The sequence below is a fragment of the Lissotriton vulgaris genome, chromosome 9, assembly GCF_964263255.1.
Source record: "Lissotriton vulgaris chromosome 9, aLisVul1.2, whole genome shotgun sequence".
Classification (NCBI taxonomy): domain Eukaryota; kingdom Metazoa; phylum Chordata; class Amphibia; order Caudata; family Salamandridae; genus Lissotriton; species Lissotriton vulgaris.
Window position 1 is genome coordinate 115,254,795 of NC_141697.1, and position 8,667 is coordinate 115,263,461.

An 8,667-nucleotide genomic window follows, 5' to 3' on the forward strand; every position below is an offset into this window, starting at 1 on the left:
GATTCTCAAGTGAGTACTGCAGGTACCCAAGTTGTTCAAGGTATGGTATTGGTGGTGTTCATCCTGTCTAAGAACTTTGGGCCATATGTATCAAGGCAAAATGGGTTCGCAAATGCCAAAATGTGCAGAATTCCAGCGTTTGCAAACCCATTTTCGCTAAATGGTATGTATGAAACATTTTTGGTGCAAAATAAGGAATCGCTAAATTTGCCATTCCTTATTTTGCGATTGCATTTAAGGAATTGCAATTCCTTAAATGCAATGTATCAAGGAAAAAAACATTCCAAAATGCCATTAAGGAATTGCAAATTACCACCAACATCTAGTTGGTGGTAAGTTGCGAATTCTTTTAAAAAAGCATTTTTTTAAAAATCAAAAGGTGTCATGTGAAGCTCATACATGCCCTTAGGGCATGTATGTGCGCCATATGCGCACACATGTCATTTTCAGGGGTGCAGCAGGGTGTTCCTGAGACACCCCTGCACCCTTGAAAATATTCACAATTTGTGATTCACAATTTTCCCTTCATTCCTATGGGCCTCCTGGCCCATAGAAATGAATGGGAAATTATTCCTTAATTGCGATTAGCAATTTGCTAATCGCAATTATGGAATTTTAAGGAATCGCTAAAAAGAAGCGATTTTCTACATACATACCATTTTGCGATTTCTAAATAGTGATTCCTTAAAAATCGCTATTTAGGAATCGCATAACGGAATGTTGATACATATGGCCCTTGATACCGATTAGGTCATTGGAGTTGGTTTTCGTTTAGTTCCAGAAAGTGACTAAGCAATCACAATGTCATGGTTCCCTTGAGTTTTATACATGCAATAGAAGTCGGTCTCTTTGGCCTCCAGAGTTTTTCAGTCCAGTGATGTGGGAGTGCTTGACTTGAGCACTTGATTTGCCAATATCAAATAAGTAATCAGTTGGAGGTTGCTCCCCAGGTGCAGGTGGTTTTCTCTCATGCTTGGTTGCTCAGCAGAGGCTAAGTAATCAGTAAATGTTCGGTGATTTGAGCAGTCCATGGACAAGGTTTGGTGAGGGTCTTGAAAAACAAGGTCAGGTCATCAGTGATACTTTTTGCGGGTTTTGGTATATGAGTTATTGTCCTAGATGTAGGAACGGGTCTTTCAAGGGCAGATCTTGATAAGGTAAGCCCAATTGAGGTAGTGCGATAATCACCCTGAGCGTCACTGATTGATGTTGGAATGAGATTATGATTTGCTGTAGCTGAAGTTTATTCTGGGAATAGCATTAAAGCATTGTTTGCACTTGAGAAGATGCCTGTGGCAGAATACCTTGGTGCTGCTGCATTGAAGATCGAGAAGGACTTCCTTCTCCCTGCCTCATTTGCTATAAGAGAACTGGAGGACTGCTCTAATGATCGAGTAGAAGTCAAAGTCAAAAGAACTTTATTCGAATGTTCATAGTAACATCCATAAAAGCACATTTCAATAAAATTTTACAATTAATTCATATATAACTAGAAATCACAAAAAGTATCAGTTTACAGGCAGAATACACAGTTTAAAATCATTCAGGTTTAAATAATTAAAAGAAAAACTCTTGACAAGAACACAAATTATCCCTCCATGATTTTCCTAAATTTGATCGCAAGTTTTAAAAAATTATATACAAACAAAGTGCAATCACTACTTAGTAGTTGGAGATAATAAAGTGCTGGTCGAATTTGTGCATAGTTCAGCTTTTTGTGTATTGATTTTAGGTATAGTTTCCGTGGTATCAAATAAAAAGGGCAGATGAATAAAAAGTGTGCCAAATCTTGCGGAGACTTATCGTTGCAGCCGCAAGATGGCAACACTTGGCCCCGATGGGCCCCCCTCGGTACTGCCAGTAGAAGATGGAATAAATCTAGGTGGAACCTCGAGAGTAAAAAATGGTCATAGCCTGTCAGGCGCCATGACAGGTACGGTTCCATATGTACAGAAGTTTTTACAAGTACATGTTTCCATACACTGTCTTTCTTTAATTCGGCCTCCTCCCGGGCTAAGTACCTAGAGGAGAGAAATAACTTCTTCACAGAGGTAACATCAGTTTTTCTAATGAGTTCAGGGGTTGTAAAAAGATCAGGGCGCCCTAGTTCAATTAAACACTTTCTAATATACTTAAGCCAAGGGACTTTAAATCCGTGTTCCCAAGTTATTACTTCTTTTAAAATTTCTTGGGTTAAGGGTATTGCAGTATTTGTCCAGCAGTTTAGCCAACAAAGTACGGGGTTTAACCCCTTCCACACTGATGACGAACTGGGCTCGTCATGGCGTAGCCTCCTCGCATGCTGATGACGAGCCCAGCTCGTCATGTAAAGTGCGGTTTTGAAAATCTCAGCGTGCGAGCGGAATTCCGCTAGCGCGCATGAGGTTAAGGCTAGACTGTCGCTCAAGTATGACATACCTAATTCTTCATGAACTGTGAAATTACCAGTGCCCCTTGGTACCCTCAGAACTCTTTTTAGGAACTTATTTTCTGTAATATCCAGGCCTCTGGAGGACGTAAACCCCCATAACTCACTGCCGTAACACGCAATGGATATAATTTTTGCTTTATAAAGTTGGAGCAATGCAGCCACTGGTGTATTACCCATTTTCCTTGCAAAATCAAGTATGGCAGCATTAGCCCTTGTTACCTCTCCAATTTTCCTCTGTACAGCGGGTCCCCAATTCAACTGGTGGTCCAAAAGGACACCCAGATAGGAGAATGTCTTTGTCACAGGAATTTTTTCCCCATCCATATTAAAGGTATTTGATTTTTTGTACCCCAGGCCTACCTTCATGACATAGGATTTTGAGTTATTAATACTCAAGTCCCGGGATTGCATAAAGTCATGAAATGCTTTTAGCAGAGTTTGTAATCCCGCTGCTTTCCTGGAGATCAGGACTGCGTCGTCCGCATAAAGCAGTACAAGCAGTCCTTTCCGGCCTACATAGGGGTAATCGACTCCGTGTCTAAGAGATACTGTTCTAAGTCATTGATGTACAGATTGAATAGGAATGGGGCTAGAATACACCCTTGGCGAACACCACGATGTATTCCAAATTTCCTTGTTACTTTAAAATCTTGTGTATATCTGACATTAGCTCGTGTGTCAGAATGCATGTCGGCTAGGAAATTTATCAGATTCTGCTCTATGCCCATTTTTGCCATGACATCCCATAATCTACCCCGATCTACGCAGTCGAAAGCTGACGATAGATCCATGAATGCCATGTGGATTGTATCTTTTCTGGCCATAGTATATTTCCCTATAATCATATATAGGTTCAGGCACTGGGTAATCGTTGAATGGCCGGGCCTGAAACCATATTGAATTGGGAAAATTATATTATTTTCATCTGCCCAAGTTGTTAATCTATTTTAAATTACGCCCCCTACCACTTTTATTATGGAGTTAATTAAAGATATTGGTCGATAGCAAAGTGGACTACTACGATCACCTTTTTTAAATACAGGTACTATAGTAGAAATCCCCCATGACGATGGACAACCAGACGATGCTGCTGCATTAATTACAGCGGTAAGGACTGGGGCCCAAAGTGATAACAGGGTTTTAAAAAGGTCCGGGGGGAGGCTGTCAGGCCCGGGGGCCTTGTTACAAGTTAGGCCTTGAATACCTATTTCAATCTCATTAGCTGTAAAGTGCAATAAATTCTCCATAGGAGTAATAGAAGAATGTTCTGCCTGGGGCTTATTACTTTTAAAAATGACGCTGAAATGAGTGGCCCAGTCTTCCTCAGGAATATTTGTGCCAAGTGCCGTATTAATTGGGTCGTCAAATAAAGGTTTATTAATGATTCCCCAAAACCTGGCACTATTACCCAGGATTTTCAGGTCTAAAAGAGACTCCCAAGTACTTGCCTTAACCTCTCTTTTCCGCGTTGCGAGGCATTTTTTATACTGTATACGCATAGCTTTAATACAGGCCGGGTCTCTAGGTCTAACTTTTAGGGCTGTCTTAAGGTCTCTATTGGCCTTGGAGCTAGAGTGATCAAACCATTTTGGATTGTTTCCAATACTCCCTCTTACTGGCACAGTTAATAAAGACCCCACTGTTGCAACGACCCCCTCAAAAGCAGACAAAGTTTGACCGGGAGATGATGCAGGTGACACACAGGTTGAGAGATCCGAGCTGCAGAGGTTATTTATCGCTGTATACAGGTTATCACAGTCCACCATAGTCCATTTTAATCGGCGCTTTCCGTTTATAGGTTTTACAGTTCCACGGCTTTCACTGTTCTTTCGCAGTTCAAGAATACCTCCACCAACGTTAATAGAAATCGGATTATGATCACTATGGGTATTCCATTGAATGCGAAAATCCGAGACAAAGTTCACAAGGTCTGTAGATAATAAAATGTGATCTATATATGAGCCTTTTGAATTGCCTTTAAACGTTGGAACTTGAAAGAGTGTATGCTACGCTAGCTCGGACATGGCGGCAACTAGATTATACTTGTCCATCATATTATTAAGCAGTGTTCCGCACCGTGAGTGGTCAAAGTGAAATCCTTTTAAACTGTTGCACCCTAAATATCCCATGGGTGTCTCTCCAGGATTCCCACAGGGGTGTGTATTAAAGTCTCCGGCAATCAACAGTTTACTCGGCAGTTTCTCCTTGTTATCGCTCAAAAAGTCACTCAAGAGTAGTAGATTGCATTCTCCTAACTGATTTGATGCATTATAAAAGTTAATCAAGGTCAGAGTGGATTTACCCCTTTTTAGCTCAAGTACTTGTAGATTCCTGTTACCTGTGTAACGAATGGCTTTATGGTGTGTAAGGGCCAGACTTATATAAATGGCCAAACCCCCCTTTGCTCTCCCACTATTATAGGGTTCAGCCTGATTGAAAAAACTTTGATATCCCTCAATGTGAGCAAATTTTTTATCTACCAGCCAGGTCTCTTGCAGGCATATCACTGCATACTGTTTAACAAAGGACAGCCAGGTGGGGTCACAAATTTTATCGGCCAGGCCTGCCGTGTTCCATGATACCCGACTTGTAGCATTTAAGTCTATGTTTGAAGTTACGGCTGTAACAGCTTTTAGAGAAATGGGCTCTGTTCTAGCGACTGCCTGTTCTTCAGGTATGTTATGCTGTTGTTTTACGTTAGATAGTTCATAGCTGGAAGCTTGTTCTTTTTTATGATCAGCTCTGAACTATTTTGTGGGGGTGAACTCTCAACTGGAATTCTTATATCAATGCCCATTTGCTCAGATGTTGAGAGGCTGTTAGTAATATCGAAAACATTAAGACCGAGGGAGGAGCTTCGCTGCCAACCAAGATGGCCGCGTGAGCTCGGAGCTCCGAAGACCTCCCGATCTCCCGCAATAATCCTGCTGTCTATCCTGTCCCACGATGGTGGGTATCGGTTGCTGAGCCGGGCCCGATGCGGCACCCGCAATCGGATTGAAAATCGGACACTCCTGACTCGAGTTGTGTCGATGTTCCCGGAGGCGCCTCAGCGTAGTTGATGCCAGGGTGGCTTGCAGCGGTGTCCCCACGGAACTCCTCCCGGCCAGCGGCCCTCACGCCCGAGGGACGTTCCTGAGTGCCGATCGCCTTGTTGGCGGCTTTCGACCCTGAACACTGCACTTTGCCTTGTGTGCATCGGGAGAACTCAGCTGGACTTCTTCGCCCCTGGTGTCCCATCCCCCCCTGTCCCGTGGCTGCCAACATGGCGGGCAAGGGTGGCTCGGATGTGGGCAAGACGCAACGGCTCAATCGGAGGCCGACCCAATCCCAGTCTACTATTCCCGAGCGCTTTTCCCAGTCTAAGGGATCGCCGGTGCAGGCGGTACATTCAAAAGACCCGAGACGGGATGAATCACCGGACGACTCCGACATAACGCTCAGGGACGTCATGGGAGCGATATCGGGGGTGAAGATGGAGATGCACTCGCTTCGTGAGGAGCTGTCCAGCAAGGTCGATTCCCTGAAAATCGACCTGAACCTTATCAGGACGGACCTTGGGAAGACAAACGACCGGGTAAAATCTTTGGACCTCAAAACTTCCAGCCTGGTCACGGATGTCTCGGACATACAGACGGAGGTGCGCGCCTTGAAACAGGCTAATGGCGTACTGGCGCGACGGCTGGACGAGTTCGAAGGCCGCGCGCGTCGCCAGAATGTCCGTATCACCGGAGTGCCGGAGAAAGCCGAGGAGGACTCTGCTGAACTTTTTGTGGAAGATTTGGTGGTCAAGAACTTACAACCGGGAGGCCTGAGTAAGTTCTTCTCGGTGGAGAGGGCCCACAGGATTCCCGGTGGGCCGCCCAAGTCGGGTGCGACCCCGCGCCCCATCATTGCGCGGCTGTTTAACTATAGAGACAGGGATGCTATCCTACAGGCATCGAGGACGATGGGCCCGCTCCACTTCCAGAACTCAGAAGTGAACTTTTTCCCGGACTTCACTCAGGCTGTTCAGAAACAGCGGCAGAGCTTCGCAGGAGTGAAACGGAGACTCAGGGATATGGGCCTGCGGTACTCTATGCTGTACCCTGCTAAGCTTCGCGTTGAGCGCGACCACCGGACTTTCTTTTTTGAATTCCCTGAGGATGCGGGACACTGGCTCGACACCCTGCCCCAGGAACGACCTGAAGCTACCGACCAGACGGAGGACGCCACCGGAGGTGCTGCTGCACAGGAGTGACTTTCTGCTCATTTGTCTCCCGAGACACGGGACGCCGTGAGGTGCTTCGACTTTCGACTATTGTTGTACATATTGACTCATTCTGCTATTGATATGGGGGGTGACGGGAGGGGATGGGATGCCTCCTTTCTCCTTCGTGGGCTTTCTGTAGGTTAGTTTTGGGGGCGACAGGCACACTGCTAGTTGGGGTGGATCTTAATTTGATGCAGGGGTGCAGGGTGGGGGGTAGTTGGGATGTGTGGTCTTGTTTTTTCTCCATTTTCCTTTCTTGGCTGAGGTATTCCTACTGTGTAGTATTGTTGCATTGGGTACTGAAATGGGGGGTTGGGGGAGGGTCGCGAATGGTCCTTGACGATGGGGGGTAAACTGCTTCATTTGCTTAGCTGGAATGTTAACGGGTTGGGGGATCGTATCAAGAGAGGTGTAGTGTTGCAAATGCTTAAACGGTGTTCTCCTGATGTAGTACTATTGCAAGAGACCCACTTGGTGGGTCACGCATGTAAGGCCCTGGACAGACGGGGTTACAAAATGGTGGCTCACGCAGGTTTCTCCTCGGGCTCCAGGGGGGTGGGCATCATGGTACGTGCGTCCCTCCCGTTGGAGGTGGAGTCTGTGCTGACTGATGATAGAGGCAGATATGTGGCTTTGGTGGGTAGGTGGGAGGGCCGCACGCTGGTTTTGGTTTCGGTTTACGTCCCCCCGGGGTTGCAGGAGACTACGTTCAGGGATTTGGGAGGCGCCATCTTAGGACTCCCCGAAGGCCTGGTGCTGGTGGGTGGGGACTTCAATTGTGTTGTCTCAGGGGAACTGGACCGCTTTCCTCCCAGGGATCTTCGCCCTTCCCAATCCTGGATGTCTGATTTTGTATGTTCCATGGGGATGGTTGACTGTTGGCGCCTGCTCCACCCTACACAGCGACAGTACTCCTTTCTCTCGGGCGCACATGGTAGCTTCTCCAGGTTGGACTACGTCCTGGCGCCGGCGGCCCAGGCGCAGTCCGTTTCCTCCGCACGCCTCCTGGCCCGAGGTATTTCAGATCACTCTCCGGTCTGGATCTCCTTCGACTTCCAGATTCCGGCATCCTCGCGGGTCGCCCCTATTAACCCGTGGTACTTTCGCGATCCGAAAACCCGTTCTCTCCTGGTCAAGGCTATGGATCGATATTTCGTGGAGAACACTGGATCTGTGACTTCGGCCGTCTCCTTGTGGGAGGCCTTTAAAACCGTGCTTCGTGGTGAGGCTTTCTCACTGATTGCTGAAGCGCGCCGCCGCCGCGATGAAAACGTGGTAAGGTTGGAATCTGAGCTCGCGGACCTTAGTGCCCAGCTGGAGCTTGGCTCGTCGCCTGAATTGGTCCATGCCCTCTCTCTTAAGCAGTCTGAACTTCGGGCCACCGCTACTGATGCAGCAAAGGCCTTGAGCAGGGAACAGCAGGGACGGATTTATGATGCCGGCGATAAGGCTGGTAAGCTCTTGGCCTGGCTCGATAAGCGGGCATTGGCGTCCCGGGTAGTCCCGGAATTAGTGGGTGCGGACGGCATAACCTTGACGGACCCGGCGGCTATAGCTGAGTCCTTCGCTGACTACTTTGAGCAGGTGTATGCCTCCGCAACCTCTCTCCCGATGTCCGCGTCAGTCGCCTACTTGGACGATATTGACCTTCCTTGCTTATCTGACCCTGAACGGGAGGATATGGACCGAGACCTGTCGGACGATGAGATCGCCCTGGCGATTCGCTCGCTGCGATCGGGTAAAGCACCGGGCCCGAATGGGATCCCGGTGGAACTGTATAAGCTCAGGGCTGACGCGCTGGCTGCACCGTTGCGTAAGATGTTTCTTGAGGCCCGTGTGCAGGGAGAACTTCCACCCGACCAGAGGCTAGCCACCATAGTGGTAATCCACAAGGAAGGAAAGCCGCGGGACCTGCCCCGATCGTACAGACCCATTTCATTGTTAAACGCTGAACCCAAGATCTTGGCTAAAGTGTTGGCCAACC